Source organism: Pongo abelii, chromosome 22, assembly GCF_028885655.2.
Source record: "Pongo abelii isolate AG06213 chromosome 22, NHGRI_mPonAbe1-v2.0_pri, whole genome shotgun sequence".
Classification (NCBI taxonomy): Eukaryota; Metazoa; Chordata; class Mammalia; order Primates; family Hominidae; genus Pongo; species Pongo abelii.
This window is the reverse complement of record NC_072007.2, coordinates 34,368,343-34,386,005: the sequence shown is the minus strand read 5'-3', so window position 1 is coordinate 34,386,005 and position 17,663 is coordinate 34,368,343. Positions and strand designations below refer to the sequence as shown.

The window sequence follows — 17,663 nt, the reverse complement described above, 5'->3', positions numbered from 1 at the left end:
AATTAATTAATCCACCATTATTTTCCCTAGAGTAAAGAATCTCTTTTAAATCTTAGATTTCATTATGTATGTAAAATAGAGTATTTTATATAAATTTCTACTGGGAACTACTGTATATATTTCTTAATATATAATTTCTAACAAATACGAAAAAGTCATAGCTATGTTAATAACATACTATGGGTAATTGAATAAACCACCTTTTAAAACTTAAGGGTCAATGAGGTTTTATTTTGAAGTTTATTGGTTTATTAAATTTGGTTTAATTTTATTTCTTAATAATATTATTGTATGATTTTGGATATATTAAAGTGTTTTTATTTCCTCATCACAATCCTTTGTGTCAGAGAAGCAGATGTGTGTCTGAGACTATCCACAGATCCATCAGCAGCTGAGTGACTAATGCAAGGTGAGAGTGAGGAAAATGGGAGTTAATGTTTTGTTGTTAATTTAGGTATCGGTTCATTATTTACATCTTAATGTATTGAATGGATTCATTGAAAAGAAATGGTATAATGAACACTTATAATATAGAGGTGGTTCACAGTGGCACCGAACCTATAAAAGTAATCTGTGAGGCTAATATTTATCCCTTTTTCTCTAGTTTAATGATCCTTTGTGTACTGAAAGCAGATATGAACACCTTTAATTATACTGGAACTGAAAAACTGATTAATTGGGTTTCCAAATCATGCAAGCATTATTGCATACCATGGACTGAGAACAAATGGTTATTAAATGGAAAATTGTCTTTTCAGCTTCAGAAATAAAACATGTTTCCATTCAGGTAATTATAAGGTTTAAATGGTACGACAAAGCCGTTATCGGCACATGGATTTTTATGATGTATCTTTTTTATGTCTGTGATATATGATCAGGCAGAATTTTGTTTCATTGGTGGTTTAGCTCCCCCTGAAGGTTGTATACTTACATTCTAAAGGTAGTTGCCACACACATTCCTCGGTTTTCCACTTAACCTCTATCTTTAAATTATTTTTATAATAATAATTATGCACTAAATGTTTTAAATAATTGAATTATATTGATGCAAACAGACTTTACAGAAAACTAAGAGCAATAAAAAATTACATGATTGAGAAAATATAAGCATAAAATTAATGTTCCAAATTACATTTTTCCAGTCCTATGATTATATAAAAACAGTCTCTTTATGAACACTGTCTGGATTCTTTTCTGCCATTTGATTTCACATTTTAATTTTTAGTTTATGCCTTGCCCCTGGGATCTCTTGCCTGGATATTTAGTATCTAACCTAGACCAAGGCCAAATAAATCAGCTTTCATTATTTCAGCTTACTAAGGCCTTCCCATTAGTTATGATTTGAAGTCAGCGAAAAAGAAGGTCACAGTTGTCAAAAGGAAGCACATTGTTGGTTAACATTTATCAATCTCAATAAGATGTCAAACTCTCCCAAATTTAGGTTATTTCTTTGTCAAACTCCAGGGCATTAATGACTTAAGGAATGTATTTATTGCTGGCTTAAATACTGTTAATGAAAAAAGCCAGCAACTGAAGTGTATCTTAAAGACAACCTTATTTCTAAAATCTACTATCTATATGCAAAATATTTTTATTGCAATTGGAGTTATAAATCATCTTAAATGCACAATTGACACTAAAACATTTTACTTTTGTTTGCTCAGGAATACCCTCCAGTAGAAACCTAGATGAGTTTAAGCACATTATTTATAAAGTATTGAATTAAAAAGACGAGGCAAAATGGGGGATAGGAGACAGGACTAACTGGCAGCTCGCACTCAGATAGAAAAAGCAAAGTGTGCAGACCCACACTGTGAACTTTCACTTCAAGAACTACCACAGGAACATACCAGGAAAGCAGAAAGAATCCACGGACCCTTTGAAGGATGTGGATTGCCTCTGCAGGCTCCATGGGATGCCTGAGAAACTGTGAGTTGGCTTGCTTTCTCAGCTGGGAGGCTTGTAGCCTGGGGCACGTTCTCAGCCCTGCTTACCAGCCGCTTGGAAATAAACTTGGTGCTGTTGTGGGGGCACAATAGGTGTAAGACCAGCCTTTCTGGCTGTGGGCAGCATGGCAGCCGGGTGAGGCATGTGGCTGTCAGCTTTTCCCCACTTCCCTAGCGACCTGTATGATGCAACAGAGGCAGCCATAATGCTCCTGAGAATATGACTTCACTGGCCTGGGAACCACACCCCCATACCCCACAGCAGCCGCAGTGAGCATCACCCAAGGAAAATCTGAGTTCAGACATGCCTAACCCTGCCTCTACCTGATGGTTTTTCTCTATCTGCCCTGGTAGCTGATGACAAAGCTCGTAATCTCTTGGGAGTTCTAGGTCCCTGTCCACCACGTGATCCTCCTCATACTACAGCAGCTGATGCACTCTCAAAAGCGCCACCTTCTGGCTGGAGGCCAACCAACACAAAAGCAGTGCACTTAACAAAAATAAAACCAAGGACCCTCACAGGGTCCGCTTCACTCTCCTGCTACTTCCACCAGAGCAGGTGCTGGTATTCATAGCTGAGAGACCTGAAGACAGATCACATCACAAGACTCTTTGCAGACACTCACTTAGTACAAGCCTGGAGCCCAGTAGCTCTGCAGGGTGGCTAGATCCAGAAGAGAAATAACGATCACTGTGGTTTGGCTCTCACGAAGCCCCATTCATAGGGGAAAGGAGAAAGCATCACATCAAGAAAGCACCCTATGGCACAAAAGAGTCTGAACAGCAGCACTTGAGTTCCAGATTTTCCCTCTGACATAGTCTACCCCAATGAGAAGGAACCAGAAAATCAATTCTGATGATGTGATGAAACAAGGTTCTTTAATGCCCCCCAAAGATCACACTAGCTCACCAGCAACAGATCCAAACCAAGACAAAGTATCTAAATTGCCAGAAAAAATATTGAAAGGTAAGCGATTAAGCCAATCAATAAAGCACCAGAGAAAGGTGAAGACCAACTTAAAGAAATAAAAAAAAGACACAGTATATGAATGGAAAAACCTTCAGTGAAATAGCAGAAATAAAAAACAATCACAACTTCTGAAAATGAAGGACACACTTAGAGAATTGCAAAATGCACTGAAAAGTCTCAGCAATAGAATAGAACAAATAGAAGAAAGAACTCCAGAGCTCAAAAAGAAGGCTTTCAAATTAACACAATCCAAAATAGACAAAAAAGAATATTAAAAACATGAGCAAAGCCTCTAAGACATTTTGAAATTATGTTAAATGACCACAACTAATAAAAATTGGTGCTCTTGAGGAAGAAGAGAAATCTAAAAGTTTGGAAAACATATTTGAGAGAATAATCAAGGTAAACATTCATAGCCTTGCTAGAGATCTAGACATCCAAATACAAGAAGCTCAAAGAACACCTGGGAAATTCATCCCCAAAAGATCATCACTTAGGCACCCACTCATCAGGTCATCTGAAGTTAAGATGAAGAAAAGAATCTTAAGCACTGTGAGGCAAAAGTGTCAGGTAACATAAAGGAAAACCTATCAGATTAACAGCATGTTTCTCAACAGAAATGCTAGAAGCTAGAAGGAATTGGGGTCCTGTCCTTAGCCTCCTTAAACAAAACAGTTATCAGCCAAGAATTTTGTGTACAGGGAAACTAGCTTCATAAATGAAGAAAAGGTAGTGTTTTTCAAGCAAACAAATGCTAAGAGAATTTGCCACTACTAAACCAGCACTACAAGAACTGCTAAAAAGAGCTCTAAATTTTGAAACAAATCTAAAAATACACCAAAATAGAATAAGTGTAAAGCATAAATATCACAGGACCTATAAAATAACAACACAGTGAAAAAAAGAAGGTATTCAGTAAACAACTAGCATGATGAATAGAATAGTACCTTACATCTCCATACTAATGTTGACTGTAAATGGCCTAAATACTCCACTTAAAAGATACAAAATGGCAGAATGGATAAGAATTCACCAACCATCTGCTGTCTTCAAGAGACTCACTTGACACATAAACTTAAGGTAAATGAGTGGTAAAAGATATTCCATGCAAATGGACACCAGTATCAGAAAAAAACAAAACAAAACAAAAAGAACTTTGAAACAACACCAGTTAAAAAAGACAAGGAGGGACATTATATAATGATAAAAGGACTAATCCAACAGGAAATTATCACAGTCCTAAATATATATGCACCTAGCTCTGGAGCTCCCAAATTTATAAAACAATTACTACCAGACCTAAGAAATGAGAGATAGCAACACAATTCGAGTGGGGGACTATATACTCTACTGATAGCACTAGGCAGTTCAACAAGACAGAAAGCCAAAGAAGAAACCTGTAATACCATAGGTACTATTTTTATTATTAATTTCATTTACTTTTAATGTTCATTTTTTTCTGTGACAAAAATTTTTTCAAATACATGGAATTTATGTCTGTATAACAGTCCATCCAGTTAACAAAACGCAATGTATTTTCCCATTCTCATTCACCTTTCTTTATTGTGCGGAAAAAAAAAAAAAAAGCAAAACTTTGGCTAGACACCATAGGTCCCAACTGTAATTTCAGCACTTTGGGAGGCTGAGACAAGAGGATTGCTGGAGTCCAGGAGTTTGAGACCAGCCTGCACAATATAGTGAGACTCTGTCTCTACAAATTTTTTTTTTTTTTTAAATAACCAGGCATGGTAGCATGCACTTATAGTCCCTGCTACTTGGGAGCCTGAGATGGGAGGATCACTTTAGCCTGGGAGATCCAGGCTTCGGTGAGCCACAATCACACCAGATCACAACCCAACACTCTAGTCTGTGTGACAGACTGCTACCCTGTCTCAAAAACAAAAACAAAAACAAAAAGCAATCATGAGCTCTACACTCAACACATGTACACATTTTTAGCACAGGATTGTTAACTATAAACACAATGTCGTACAACAGATCTCTAAATTTTTTTCATCTTGCGTAACTTTAGCAAACTTTATAAGAATTGAACAGCAACTCCCCTTTACTCCCTTCTCTCAGCCCCTGGCAACCACCACTCAATCCCCTGCTTTCATGAGTTTGACTACTTTAGTCATCTCAGATATGTGAAATGATTAACTCACATTGCGTGATGTTTTCAAAGTTCATCTATGTTGCAGCATATTACAGGACTTTCTTGTTTTCATGGGTGAATAATAGACCATTGTGTGTGTATATATATATATATCTCACATTATTTTTGATTCACTCATCTGTTGATACTTTGTTTCTACTTTTTGGCTATTGTGAATAAAGCTGCAATAAATACGTGAGTGCAAATATCTCTTTGATATTCTGATTTCAATTATTTTGGATAAATACCCATAAGTGGGATTGCTGGCTGATATGGTAGTTCTATTTTTAATGTTTTGAGGAAGCTCTATATTGTGTTTCATAGTCACTGCATCATTTGACATTCTCACCAAGAGTAGACGAAGGTTCTAATTTCTCTACATCCTCACAAATGCTTATGATTTTCTGACTTTTTTATAATGGCCATGCTAACAAATCTGTGAGATCATTTTAATTTTTATTATTATTTAAACAGCATTTTGTTAAATCTCAGTATTTGTCTACATTTCTGGAAGTTTCCTAAAGATAGATTTTTGGTTCAAAAACCGTCAACTTTTTGCATCCCTTATCAAATATCACTCATGCCTAAATAACAAAGGTAATTGAGGTCAAATAATTAGATTACTAATAACAATGATTTAAACAAACAATCAATCAGTACTGATGCATTTAATGTTAGGTTACTTCAGATAAAGTGCATCCAGTGTTCAGAAACAACGGATGTCATTCTATGAAAGTAACTCGAAATGTAAAAGTAATATCATAGTTAGGTTAAATGGCATGTTTTACTTTATAAAAATGGTTCAAAAGTTTAAAATGTGCTACCTCAGTCCATTATTGAACTACTTATTTTGGCCTTTCCTTCCTTTATGATTGACACTAGTGACCCAAGAGGAAATTCCAGTTTTTTTGGAAATTTTTACTGGTTTCTTTACTGATCTTTGCCTTTCTCACCTAATTTGTCAATATTTGCCATCAAACTCTACCTCCAGAGATTATAAAACATGCAAATTTCACTCCTTTTCTTTACTTTGTGACTGATCACCAATATACCGACTGGAGGGAATTTTAGGAGAGGGTTTACCTCTGAGTGGTAGAGGAGGGGCGAGGGCAATATATACCTTGCTTTAAGTATATATACATTGCAGGAATGTCCCATGTTACATCAGTCATCAACTAATGCAGAGACTGCCTAACGTGTACTCTTTTTCTAACTTGTTTTATTTTTTTATTTTTTTTTAGTTTTAGAGACAAGGTCTTGCTCTGTCACCTGGGTTGGAGTGCAGTGGTGCAATCATAGCTCCTTGCAGCCTTGAACTTCTAGGCTCAAGCAATCCTTCTGCCTCAGCCTCCTGAATAGCTAAGACTACAAATGTGTGCCACCACACCTAGTTAATTTTAAAATTTTGTGTAGAAATGAAGTCTCACTATGTTGCCCAGGCTGGTCTCAAACACCTGGTCTCAAGTGTTTCTCCGGCTTCCATCTCCAAAAGCACTGGGATTACAGGAATGAGCTACCATGCTAGATGGTGCTTTTACATTTACTTCTAGTAATTTTATGTTTTTTCTTCTATACACTGTCTGTTATGATGTTCTATGCTGTATCAATTTATTAATCCTTTGATAATTGTTTGCATTGCTACATTTTCATCCAGAAATGTTATATTGATGTTTTCTCATTGTGTATACAATAATACATCTGAGAGCTATAGAAGTGTCCATTATATGATCCACTCACCAGCAAATAATATATTTACTTTATTAACATTTCTAAAATTGTTTAATAAAAAGGCAAATTTCATTTTTGTGTTTATTGTTGATATTATAGACAGTTATTAATTTGGTGAATTTTTCTGCAAAATATTCACATATTTTGACTTACATCTATTTAAAGGTAAAATATTTAATATTTTAAATAGCTTTTGTATTAAGGATGTGTGAATGTGTTTTATATTCATTACAATTGCTTTCTAGCATATTATTTATAATTATTTGGGAGATTTTTTAAAAAAATCATAAATACCAATTTTTATGTAGCCAAATATATCGATTTCCCATTAAGATCTGTAACTTATTGTTTTCTTCATCCTTCCTCATCCAACAAAAATTAGCAGAGAAAGGGCTTCTCACAGGCAGAATGTTTGTAAGAAACATGGTGTACCTAGTGTATTAGGGTTCTCTAGAAGGACAGAACTAATAGGATTGATGTATATATATAAACATCAATAAAGGGGAGTTTAATAAACTCCCCTTTAGGAGTTTATTAAAGAGTATTAACTCACATGATTACAAGGTCTCACAATAAGCCATCTGCAAGCTGAGGATCAAGGAAGCCAGTCCAAGTTCCAAAGCTGAAGAACTTGGAGTCCAGTGTTTGAGGGCAGGAAGCCTCTAGCATGGGAGAAAGATGTAGGCAGGGAGGTTTAGTCAGTCTAATTTTTCCACATTCTTCTGCCTGTATTTTATTCTGGGTCTGCTGGCTGCTGATTAGATTGTGCCCACCCAGATTGAGCATGGGTCTGCTTTCCCAATGCACTGACTCAAATGTTAATCTCCTTTGGCAACACCCTTACAGACACACTCACGAATAACACTTTGCATCCTTCGATCCAATCAAATTGACAGTATTAACCATGACACCTAGGTTATCTCTCTTTCCAACACACATTTCCACCACTTCTATATGGTTGCAAACCAGACAGAGAAAGTTTCATACATCAGACGGCAGTTCTCCTTACTATTACTTAAAGCAAGAAATCATAGCTATTGCAAAACTGAGTTATCCCTGAGGCCTGCAGCTGCAGACGTCTCCTTGGCCATCTTTTGCATCACTTCTTGAAGCCTTATGTTATTTGGCAGCTCTTCATCATATGTTGCAGCTTTAGGTTAAAAATATTTCCTTATTTTGTGAACTATTAATTTGCATTTTTTTTCTTGTCTTCTTGGTATCTGAAGGTGTTTTTTGAGAGAGGAAAGCAGCAATGTTCTTTATATTCCATTATCTTAAGCCAAGCCTTTTTTTTCATAATCAGAAATAAAGAAACCATAAAATACTTTTAAAGTGGTATTTTTCCAATCAATGTGATATTTCCCTTCTTGATCTCTCATTTCTTATATGGGGACCAGAATTCTGTTTTATTTCTACTCTATCATCATTTAAAAGTTTCCGGGTTAGCTGTTGCTAACATGGCTGAGTAAAGCAGGCTGGAGTATCTGTCACTTTTTTTCTCTTGTAATCATTTAGTCTTTATTTGCAGTTATATGTCAATCAAAATATTGCATTACAAAGTGCAATTCTGAAGTGTCATATGAAGTGTCAAACATACATTACTTCGCATGGCTGTAAACAGCAGAAGAAATTTACATGTTAAATGTGATAAGTACTTTCATGACGCCTTTCATAAAGTTGTATTATATTAGTCTGTGTTTAATCAATACAACTAATAGAGTTATATTTATTAATTTTAATCTGAATTTAAAATGTATTCTGGAAATTTTCATAAAATATTATTATAATTGCTTATGTTTAATCAGCACAACTTAAAAGTTAATGTTCATTAATTATAGTCTGAATTTAAAATGTACTATTCTAGGAAGTCTATTGCTAGGTATCATTATAGGTATGATATTCATGAAACTAATGAAATCTCTAACAAGATCCATAATCATTCATTCATTTATTCTTTTATTTATAAATTGGTTGAGTGCTTTCCATTTCCATACATGGTATGTTTGCTAGGGATACAGAGAATAAGTACCTTGCTCTTAGGCAGTTCTTAAGGAGCTTCCTATAGTACAGAGTGCCGATCATATACACATGGGTGAAAGGAATCACAGCTACAGCTGTTGGCATTAGAGCCCTGATACAAGATTCCAAATGCCATTAGCTTTCTTATTAAATATTAGCCACACAACATAACTGAGAAGAGTGCACAAATCTGTCATCTAAAGTTAAAGATGGTGATGCAGGCAATCCTTCAGTTGAATCTTCATTATGCTCTAGTGACTTCAACTAAAATTCAACATTAGTCATTTCAGACTTATTGACCTACAAGTCCTGGAAAAACAAGACCATCACCATAAGCAGTCCTGGGATCTTGGACTTCTCAGCCCCCATAAGTGTAAGAAACAAACTCCTTTCCTTTATAAATTACCTAGTTACAGGGAGTCTGTTGTAAGCAACAGTAAATGGACTAGGACAGCCATATAGTACAATATTATTACAAAATGACATATGAATGTTTTATAACTCCAATAAAATAATTAATTAAAAATTTAAAAATTAAGGTTATTAAACAATTAAGATAAAATTTTTTCCAACCAACATTTGATCATTTTTCAAATTGAAATTTTGGACTTATGATTTTTATATGTATTTTAGATGATTTGTAGTAAATTTTATATGTTTTGTGCTTTCTAAAATTCCTCATATTATTTCATTGTTGATGAGAAAATCTATTCATTACTTCACTCTATATTGACACTCACTCTCTAAAAGATTTCCACTAGTGAAATCATATAAAATACTCATTTAGAATAAAGTTGACCCTGCTAACTTGCTCTCATTCTTGAGAACTTAGTCATTTTACTTTCTCACGTTTATGAGCCACTCCTCATTCCATTAACTCTCCTCTTGGAAAACTGCATTGTCTCCAATGCTTCCTCAAGTCTTCTGGATTTCAAAGACACATCTTGACTTGAAGATGAAAATAATCCCTGTCCCTGGAAAGTGTCTTAGAATGTGAATAAGAATAGCAGGGAGTTCAGTGTGTGCACAAAGTTTCTTGAGAGAGCAGGCTGTTGGGACTCAAGGATGGAGGTTGGATTAAGGTCAGGCAATGGGTTTTTGAAAGAAATTCTGAAAAAGAATAAAGCATAGCACTAGGATAAAGCAAAGCAAAGCACAGCACTTTGCTAGGCAACACGTTATTCAAATTTGGCCCGAAGGACATGTGTTTGATATTCTGTGACAAAGGCCACACATGACTTCCTTATTGTATTGCATTAACAGGCCTTTGTCATTCCATCTTGTTGCAGCTAAGATACAACCATTGAAGTTATGACAATAAATTATTAAAGGAATGAAACACCCTTCTATTTGTTTTTATAAAGGACTATTTCTCAGTAAAAGCATGAGAAACGTATAGCATGTAGTACACTTTTGCATACTATAGTATATATTTATAGTAATTTAAAGCTTTCTGATTTATTATTAGTAGTAATAGAATTCTATTTTTTATTGTTTTAATTTTTTAAAAGAAGTTATATCAAAAGATTAACAGTGCAATTAATAAGACTATGAGGAATTAAATATCTTATACTGAAATGGAGAGAAACAATCTCATATTTACAAAGCTCTTTTTTCTTGAGGAGAATTGCTTACGTTACTATTATTGTCTGCCAACTGTCTCATATTATTTCAAACCAATAAATTAATAGTCACCTACAGAGAGCAGGAAAGTGATTATCAACTGATTGAAAAATACTTGATTTTTAATATGTAAAAGTTCTCATCTAACAGCTCACATTTAAGATGATTAGCTACATTAGGTCTACAAAAAAAATGAAGTAGAATGTTTTCCTCTAGAGGCAAAGATTTTTTTTGTTTGTTTTTTGTTTTTTGAGACGGAGTCTCGCTCTGTCGCCCAGGCTGGAGTGCAGTGGTGCGATCTCGGCTCACTGCAAGCTTCGCCTCCCGTGTTCACGCCATTCTCCTGCCTCAGCCTCTCGAGTGGCTGGGACTACACGCGCCAGCCACCATGCCTAGCTAATTTTTTGTATTTTTAGTAGAGACAGAGTTTCACCGTGTTAGCCAGGATGGTCTCGATCTCCTGACCTCGTGATCTGCCCGCCTCGGCCTCCCAAATTGTTGGGATTACAGGCGTGAGCCACAGTTAAAACAGTAATCCTCATTTATAAGGAACTGAGCAAACACTATTACTAACTCGTTGCCTCTCAATCAGAAGACTTAACTTTATTCCTGCCTGCCAGTTTATGTTGGAATTAGGTACTGGAAATAACAATTATTTTCTACCTTCAGTGTCTTGAGTAAGAAACTGCTACTGAGGCGTACCTTGAATTAATCCAGACAAAATAATAAAAAAATTCATGGCCCACAACCTTATCATTTGGTTTGGTTTTGTTTCGTATGTATAAAGTTTATTTAAGTAGCCAATTGCAATTAAGTACCATATTGAAGAATAGTAAAGTAAAAGTTGTGAATTATAAAAATTAATAGTAATAAAAAAATAGCAATGAAAGATGGGAATGCTTTCACAGTGATCTATATAAAAAAAGTCTTAAATATTTTTGTATAGTCTTGTACAATTTAGTTCTTCATTACACTGATATTAGAAAAAAAACTTGCAAATAAATATTTGTCTTTAGCTAATGTAACCCACAGAGATTGATCTGTAAAATAAATTACACTCATTTAATTCCATTATTGATATAGCTATTATTTTATGAGTAGTCTGCAGTATTTCAAATCAGCTATAACATTACTATTTTCTTTATCTCAGATGTAAATGTGATTTCAACTGCAGTTGTGTTATTGAAGTGTTAATGTTTTTTTTAAAGGACCTTCCTGACAATGCATTAGTCACTTCCCTACATATGTTAACTCTTTCGGGTCTTTGGACTAGAAATTTCAAATTAGTGTCTCAAACATTTTTTAAATGGTATAACAATTTTGAAATAATTTATTAAAAATAATCATTTCTTCCATCTCCTAAATTTTCCTTATCCAATTTTCTATTAATGGTTACTTTCATGGTCAGTGCAAGTTCAGTTGTACAAGCAGCTCCACCCCTATTCTTTTCTCTAAAGACTCGCTCATTTTTCTCCAATTTTTGTTCCAATATGTTTACTCTGTAAAGTGTTTTCATATTTCTTACAAACACTTACCTTTTAATAGACTTATCAATGACTAAACTTCATGTTTATTTCTTTGTGACAACTAATCAGCATCAATAACGGCTTGTTACCTGTTCTTTCTACACAGCCAATTTGTCACTAGATTTCCTGGCATAGCCAGGGGTTCATTATTAATTACTCTTTCATAAGCTTTTTAAAATCTCCTCTCCTTTAACTGCTTATATAATATTATAATTGGTCTACCTATCTGTCTGCTTATCTATCTACCTATCCATCTAGAAGGAGAGAGATGGAAAGGGCAGCAGGGAAGAAAAGAATAAGTATGCAAATACATACATACAAACATACATAGATCCCAAAATTTAGCTTATAGAGAAAAGACATAAATATCTGGAGAATTATTTATGTATATTAATAAATTTGCTTCAAAATTAAAACTAAACTAATATTTAATGTTTACCTAATACTGGCTGATGTTTAGTTCTATTTGTAATTATATTTTCTGCTTCCTCTTTACTGTATTTTATGTTTAGAGCTCTAAAAAGCCTGACAGAAATCTTTTTTACTCAAGATTTTCTATGAGTTTGGACAAATTATTTAAGCTTTTTAAATTATAAATCAATATATAAAATGAAAACAATAACACTATCTTCACAAGATCTTTGTGTTCATTTGATGAAAGAGAGCTATACACTGACCTAGTTTGTACTCGATAAACACTAACACAATTTTTATTGTTAGCATCATGTACAATAAACACATTTATTTTATTGGTGCACTGGAATTTTATTTCAGATCTCTGCATGCTGGGATGTCTTATTTATTCCATACATTTTCTATGAGAATAAAGTAAAGCAAATGAAATTCTTAGTGGTGACAAATGTGTTCTATTTCAGAGAAAATAAACATTTCTAGCTTTTAAATGCAAAGTTTGATACACAGCTACCACAATCAAACAATTATGAATGAACTAAAAGAATCTTCCAAAAAGCTGGGAGGATGAGTTTTGGAAAATGTTTAAATTTTACTGTTGGAAATCATTACAGATAAAGCAATTGGCAGTACAAAAAAAGTAGTCATTTTATTTCCTGTATTATCTCTATAAATTTAATTTTCCAATTGGCTAAGCAATTACATTTTACATACATGCATACATGCACACAAGATCCATGTTTACCTCCATGCATGTGTGTTCATGTTTTTAGGTTTAGTTTATTTTGTGTTGCAGAATATCTATATATCAAACAATGAATTAAGTAAGGTGGACATTTGGGCAGGTATATAAACTTGGAAGATTTACTTTGCTCAAAAAAAATCAGATAAGTACTTCCACTTACCAGTTATAAAACATTTATAAAATGTTTGATTGAGTTAAACCTTCCACATTATCTTCTCTAAAAGTAAAATTCTAGCCTTGTAAAAAAAATTTAATTTCAAAATTCAAACTATATATATTTTTATAGCAATATGGAGAAATCTCACAAACGAAGTGTTGACCAAAGAAATCCAGGATAAAAGTACATTTGATTTAGTTTATATGGAGTACAAACAATTTATGCTCATTGATATTAGAATACTGGTTGCACTTTGGAAGCTATAGTCAACAGAAAAGAGCACAAAGGATCCTTTGGGACCTTATACTGTTCTGTCTCTAGATGTGGGTGGTAGTTTCATGGTTACATTGAACTTGTCAAAATTCATCAATATTTGTGCATTTTCCTGCGTGTATATTATAATTTAACAAAAATGTTTAAAAATCTAAATAGATTATATTTTAGCCTTCTAAATTTAAATATTGCAGATTCATGGGAACTTAAGAAGGCCTCTTTTAAAAAATATGTATAGTCCAGTGTTGCCCAAAACTATAGTGCTTACCAAAAAAACCTTTCCTGGAACTACAGATGGACACATGCAAATGCCAACTGGAAACCTCTGCTTACATATCTAATGTAAAATTGCCATAAAAATAATGTATTTCCTCTGGCCATGGTGGCTTATGCCTGTAATCCTAGCACTCTGGGAGGCCAAGGCTGGTGGATCACATGAGGTCATGAGTTCGAAACCAGCCTGGCCAACATGATGGAATCTCGTCTCTACTAAAAATACAAAAAATTAACCAGGCGTGGTGGCGGGCATCTGTAGTCCCAGCTAATTGGGAAGCTGAGGCAGGAGAATCGCTTGAACCTCAGAGGTGGAGGTTGCAGTGAGCTGAGATTGCACCACTGCACTCCAGCCTGGGCAACCAAGCTAGGCTCCATCTCAAAAAAAAAAAAAAAAAAAAAAAAAAAAAGTTTATTTCTTCTCATACCTCTTGTTTGCCTAGACTTCCTTTGCTCAGTAAACATATCAAATACACAGTTTTAGGAGACATCTTTTATTTTTCCTTCTGTTCTTCTCAAATCCTATAATAGCTTCAAACATATTTAAAATAGGCACATGGTATTCTCAACCAACTGCTCTCACCTAACCTCAAGTGATTAAAAGCCAAAGTTTATAAGATGGCTTACATGCTCATCCAGGACCTACCACTCACACATCTCTCTGACCTCATCATGTTCTGTTCCTCACCTTCAGGGCTTCCCTGACAAGCCTATAAAGGAGGAAATAGCACGTTTCAATTCCTTTCACTACTTTTGCCTGCTGTATCATTCTTCATAATTCTCATCAGCAGCTAAAATATTATGTCATCTTTATTCTTTACTATTATTTTTTGCTCTCCCAACCCACAAAAATGTAAATTCCACGAAGTTAAAGAGTTTGTCGTTTAAGCACACTCCTGTATTCCCTACACATGGGAAATGGGAATCATTAAAAAAGAGTATATATGTAAAATAAAATTTGTCATTAACTATAATTTCCCATTTCACATTGATTAAAATATGATAAAATATCAAACCATTCACAAACTTGTGCAACCTGGAGGACTTATGCAACAACTATCTCTCCAACTTAACTTTTTTGCCACTCCCCCATTTTCTCTATGCACTTGAACCATGCTTGTCTTTCTTTTCAGTTCCTGGAGAACCAAATGACTTTACTCTGTTCAATTCCTTTATACATACCATTTTCCCCTCTATCTGGAATGTGTTTCTAACATCCAAAAAGCTTGCAACTCAATCTTCAGATTTTAGTATCAATTATCCTTCTTACAATGTATCTCTAGTCTCAGTTTGGAATTCTATACACACACATTCATGTGTATACTTAATATGTTTTATTTACGTCATATTTTTTTCTCTTTGATGAAAGGTTTAGAGCCTAGACAATCAATTTTATAACCTCAGCACCTAATACAGTTAGTGTCACAGAATTTTTGCTTTCTACATTTTTGACAAAAATAATTAAAAATTAAGGAAAACATTCTGAACAGTAATGTAATTTTAAAAAATTTTAATTATAATTAAAGCAAAATTTTATCAATGTCTTCACAGTCAAAATTATTCCTCAAAGTACATATGGGCAGTTTATTTAAACTGACTCTTGTTAACCTTGTAGAGTGAAGTCTTTTGCCATAATGTTTCATTATGTCCTGAAACCAGTAAGCAATTAAGGCCATAAACTCAAAATTTTTCAGCTGGATGAAAGAGACAGATCTTACAACACAGTTATATAAAAAGATAAGTGTTCCAAAAGGAGCAAATGTATAGAGAAAAAAAAAAACATTGAACTCTAATTTGAGTGCTCTTAGTAGATCCTTTAATTAGCTACACTCCCAAATTTTCTCTGCAAAACAAACTGTCAAGATTCTTGGAAAGTTTCACAATTTAGTAATATACTGTGAAGTTTATCATAAGTTCATATTTGTTATACTGACAATAATATTTATAGCCATTTAATGTTTTAAGTAACTTTTTGAAGCTATTATTATTAGATTCTCAAAGGAACATTGAGTTTTTGAAATCAATTTTTTAAATGAGAAAACTGAACTTTAATGGACCAAAGTTAAAGTCAAAGTAAAGTAGAAATCAGACTTAGGATTTTTGATTCACTACACTCTACTTCGTGACACTAGGCAACATTCTTACTGATTTATTCGTTTGGCCATACTATATTTTCCAAAGTAGCTTCAATATGGACAATATATTAAATTAATAACAATTTCTTGATTTACTGGGTGTTTCTGTTACAACTTTCTTTCTAAAGACCCAATGGACTATAAGTCAAAAGTCTGCTTTCTATTAAGATTACCTCAGAAATTATTCAAGTCCTACTGGCAGTGTGTAAAGAGAAATTCTGATAACTTTAAAAGTTAAGCATCTTTAATGACAGTGTAGTAGAAACTACTAAAATTGAGTATTCACTGGAAGCTTAAAAGAACCTCCAGGGAGATAATATATTAAAGAGGCTCTGAGCAATTGAAGTCTTATGCCTAATGGCCATGTAACATACTCTTCTATCTGTTTTCTAGGCTTTCCAGAAGTATACAAGGTTTTTAAAAACATATTATATTACCCACTATAAATTTTCTTTAAAAAGTGTCAAGCTCTTTTCTATGCTTCTTATATTAAAAAAAAGGGGCTTCACAAATATGGATTTGAAGTAAATCAGATGATGGAGAATAATATTGACCTAGGTAAACCAGATTGAAAGTATTCCTCATCCAAAAATTATGAAATAATTCAAGATTACTTTGAATGCTGAAATAAATATTTGAAGATCTTTTGCATGATTTTCCAAAACTAGAAAAATAGTTTTTTCATTATCTTTCCATATACATTCACATACACGTGTGTGTGTGGGCATATGTGTATCTGTTGCCCATATGTATGTATGCATGTATGGATGAATGGATATATGTGTATATGTATGTGCACATATGTATGAATATGTGTACACATGTATGTGCATTTCTGGATATGTGGGCATGTATGTGGATGTATATATATGCAAAGAATATATAACACATGGATCTTTTAAAATGGTGGACATTTTGTTAGTCATAACAGATTTAAAAATAATTCTTGATTTTTTTTTCCTGTTTTAAATAAATTTGTGTGTGCAAATACAATAATTCATTTTTAAATATGTTACACAACTTTCTCTCTGGTATCATGTGTGTACAAAACAGGGTTTTGTTTAATGTGAGTTTACCATTTCTTAATAGTTCTCTTTGCTGTGAGTTCATTTGCTTTTAGAACTGAGTCTGAAGTTGTATTAATTAGCATTTCTCTTAAATTTAAGTGTTTGACAAGGGAATGTAAATATTTTCAGAGGTCCATAAGCAAACTTTCATTCAAAAATCTTTTCTTTTTGACCTTTTGAATGTTTTCTTTTTTTTTTCTTTTTTTTTTTTTTTTGAGACGGAGTCTCACACTGTCACCCCAGCTGGAGTGCAATGGGCGTGTTCTCGGCTCACCGCAACATCCGCCTCCCAGTTTCAAGTGATTCTCCTGCCTCAACCACCCGAGTAGCTGGGATTACAGGTGCCTGGTACCATGCCTGGCTAGTTTTTTGTATTTTTAGTAGAGACAGCGTTTCAACTATGTTGGCCAGGCTGGTCTCGAACTCCTGACCTCAGGCGATCCACCCGCCTCGGCCTCCCAAAGTGCTGGGATTACAGGCATGAGCCACCTCACCCAGCCGAATGTTTTGTAACTATAGAAATTATTGCAGTTAATTGATATGGACTTAAGAGGGGCATATTATGCATTTTCTCAGGAAAATTTATTTATTAAATGGGTTTATGTTGGAAAGTCATCAAGGTATCTGTGTTAAAA

The 17,663-nt window shown here is 34.0% G+C and overlaps 1 long non-coding RNA gene across 1 annotated transcript; it reads left to right on the top strand.

Annotated features, from left to right (window-relative positions):
* The first annotated feature begins 2,224 nt into the window (after positions 1 to 2,224).
* LOC129052429 (uncharacterized) lies at positions 2,225 to 6,871 on the top strand. Its single transcript, XR_008517458.2, has 2 exons — positions 2,225 to 4,327; positions 6,313 to 6,871. It is a non-coding gene; the product is annotated as an uncharacterized LOC129052429 (long non-coding RNA).
* The last annotated feature ends 10,792 nt before the right edge of the window (positions 6,872 to 17,663 follow it).